The 3,552-nt window shown below is 36.9% G+C and overlaps 1 pseudogene; it reads right to left on the bottom strand.

Moving 5' to 3' along the window:
- Window positions 1-1,030: 1,030 nt before the first annotated feature.
- LOC118611809 lies at window positions 1,031-1,147 on the bottom strand (annotated as a pseudogene).
- Between the last annotated feature and the right edge of the window lie 2,405 nt (window positions 1,148-3,552).

Here is a 3,552-nt window from a genome sequence, read left to right as displayed (position 1 = left end):
TTAAGATATTTTCATACCATGTAACTTGGCATGGTTAGTCATTAGTTCTGTGTGGCAATGATGGGGCTATTCATTCATTTTTTTTCCCCATAGAATGTCTCTATTTGTAAGAAAAATCCCTATTGTTAAAATCAGCAGTGTATCAACTGTAAACACATTTTCTTGTAAGTGTCTGTAGATAATACATTCCTGAATTGTTTTAATTTATGGTAGGATTGGAGGAATATTATACACATCAGTCTTATAAATAATATGACATAAATAACAGGTGCATTTAGTGCCAATTATTTTCTTCTGAAGTAATCATTTATTTTTTAGCGGAACTGAAAATTTGCAACTAGCGTCTCCTTACATAATTTGGGTGAGGCTCCTTTACTTAATTGCCTGGTTGTTTAATACTTGAAAATAATTAGTTTTTCTTTGAGAATTGTCAGGATCTACTGACACTTTTTGTCTTTGCCTGGGGTAAGGAACAAGATTGTGTATATCGTAATAGCGATGTTAGTGCCTGTTTTGCTGTCAGCATTGTAAGGTTGCTGCAGAATTACTGCAATGAATCATAAGTGCCTGTGCTGTGCTTGGCTCATTTATGTATTAATCCATTCTATAATTTGGAGAAAACCTACTCTGTGCTAGGCTCTGTGCTGAGCCCTGGGTACACAATAGTGGATACAGCAGGATCAGACCTACACACTGAACTCAAAAAGACTTTTGTCTAGGGTAAGATGCAGACAACAAAAAAAAGAAAAAAAAAAACTTTTCCAATTTCAATAAGTCATATGAAAAATAGAGACCTATGAAAGAGAATAGGTTAATGATCAGGGACCGTTGAGGGCTCTGAAGTGGTAGAGTCATCCAGGCGAGTGAAGAGCAAAGATGTGTTCTAAGGAGAAGGGAGAGAATGTGTGATACTTTGGAGCTGGAAACAATGTGATTTTTTTTTTTTTTTTTAAGGCATGTCGACTCTTGGTTGACCTTACAGATTTCAAGGACCTTGTCAGCTTACGATCCCTTAGTTTTTTATTTTTAACGGCTACAGCACCTGGTCTTCCTAGGTGGTCTCCCATCCAAGTATTAACCAGGCCCGACCCTATAACTTCCGAGATCGGATGGGGTTGGGCTTGTTCAGGGTGGAGTGGCCGTAGACTAACAACGTGATATTTCTGAGCAATGGAAAGAATGCTGGTGTAGGTTGAGTTTAGTAAGCAAAGATGACTGAGAGCTCATGGTGAGGTCACACAAGTCGATGGAAAACAAAGAGATTTTACAAAGTTAAGGAACTTTCTCTGGACCACTCAGCTAATTAGTGATAATGTGAACAGGGTTTTTTGTGCAAATCCCAGCTTATATTTTGTTAGGTCCCTAGAATCGAAATGTTCAATAAAATAATGGTGATAGTAATAATAGTAGTAGTAATAATAATAATAACCAAACTGATTTAGTGCTTATATATGTGTCAAGCATGCTTCCAATCGCTTTTCATGCACCAAAGAACTTAATCTGTACATGAAACCTATGAGGTATTTTGATCTTTGCATAAACTTAAATGTTATTACCACCATACAAATGTATGGGGGTTAAATAACTTATCCATATCATTCAGTTACTAAAAGATACACTTGAAATTGAACCCAGGGTGTATGAATTCAAACATGACATATATGACACTTTGGAAATTAAATATTTAATCAGACAGAATAACTTTAATTGGATTAAAATCTTTTATTATTATGAAGCTATTTATAGTTTACCAAAAAGTTGTTAGAACAACATAATTTCTTTTTCTCATGGTAATGCACTACTACACCTGAAACTTTAGCCTTTATTACCAGCAGTCGAGGCTTTCTTTTGTATTACCGCAATATAACCATCATAATCAGAGAATTAAAATTGTTACCTATTTTTAATGCAAGGCTCAGTTTAAGTTTAACTTATCGTGTCAACACTGTCTTTAGAGCAGAAGGGTCGCATAGTGCATTTAGTTGTCAAGTCTGTTTAGTCTCCTTCCATCTGCAGAATCCCTCATTCTTGCTTGACTTTCATGACTTAGTTGCTTTTGAAGATGATAGGTCAGTTGTTTTCTAGAACCTCTCTCAGTTTGGGTTTATCTGATATTTCTTCGTGTGTCAACTCATGTTATACAATGTTTTGGGTAGGAATATAACAGAAATATTGCTGTGTTCTTGTCATTGCCTGATAGGTCGATAGGTCAGGTGATGCACAATTTCAAGTTGTTCCATTTTGAAGACAACATGTTGGTTATTTAAATCGGCACGTCGTTTGGGCTCCCATGTCCTGGCGGAGATTTTGCTGCCACTCACTGGACTCCTTCACAATCCCTCTCCTACCCACTGAGCTCCGACTTCCTGTGCCAGGCCACCTCGGCCACTCCATGCACCCCTCCTCCTCCCACTCTTGTGCCCCACTCACCTCCATGTGGGTGTCCCTCACATCTACTCAGACTCTTGCCCTCCTAAGCCTACCTTATTCAGTCGCACTTAATGGCCGTTGGGAAGAATTATAAAGAAAGGGAGATGAAAAGAAGAAAGAAAGAAAAGAAGGCCCAAAAGTCACAATATAAAATTAAAAGACAGAGCAATCAACTGATTTTATTTGAGAAGTGATCAAAGCAATGCTGGCTGAAACAACGTTCAACACATTGCGCTTTCTTGTCACATGCCACAGATATTATTGCTCATGTCCAAAACATCAACAAAAACGAAAACGAAAACAAAAGCACTGCTCATCTGAATTTGCTTCTTTCAACAAAATACAATTAGGATATGCTCCACATACAGTCAAAGAATACTCATTATTATTAGCAGAAGGGCCAGCGCATATAATGTGGTGCTATGATCTCTTAGTCTACTTCTTCTTTTCTGCTGTTCAGTTGTCTAATCACTAATTCAGAATTTTAGGTATTTTCCTAGTGGGAAATGCTGTCACTGATCATTATTTACCCAAGTTCTTTTTTCCCTCTTTTCTAGAAAATATAAATATGAAACTAGATAACACAATTTTGCTATCATTCACTTTTGTACCATGGTGTTCTTAACATCTGCCTTGAGGCTGCCTGTCTATAAAGGCAACAGCATTGTAGGTAGGAGACTAGTTTGGGGTTAAGTTCAAGATCTAGTACTTATTATTTGAATTTGACTGTGTGACTTACTATTGAACCTTCAGAGTCTTTATCTCTAAAATGAGCATAATTTTATGGAGCAATTGTGAGGACTAAATGAAATAACAGGTAAATTGCTCAGACTATGAAGCATAGATTAAATTTATCAAATACTTCTCATATTTGACATTTACTCTTCCTTGTACTCACTAGTACTTTGTTAATTTCTCTCTCATAACAAAAGTTGTGTTCTGTTTGTGAATCATATGGAGGTCATCCCCACAGGGCTGGGATCTTCTTAAGGGCAGGAATTATTCCTCATTGCTAGATCTCAGGACTTAGCAAAGTTACATATAACATAAAAGGTGTTCAAAGTATATGTGGATTGAAGAGTGCTGAAATTGTGGGATGGTTGGATGAATGGATAAAGGGAT

The sequence above is a fragment of the Rousettus aegyptiacus genome, unplaced genomic scaffold (assembly GCF_014176215.1).
Source record: "Rousettus aegyptiacus isolate mRouAeg1 unplaced genomic scaffold, mRouAeg1.p scaffold_m13_p_14, whole genome shotgun sequence".
NCBI classification, from domain to species: Eukaryota; Metazoa; Chordata; class Mammalia; order Chiroptera; family Pteropodidae; genus Rousettus; species Rousettus aegyptiacus.
Note: the sequence above shows the minus strand (reverse complement) of the source record. Positions and strands in the feature narration are given on the sequence as shown.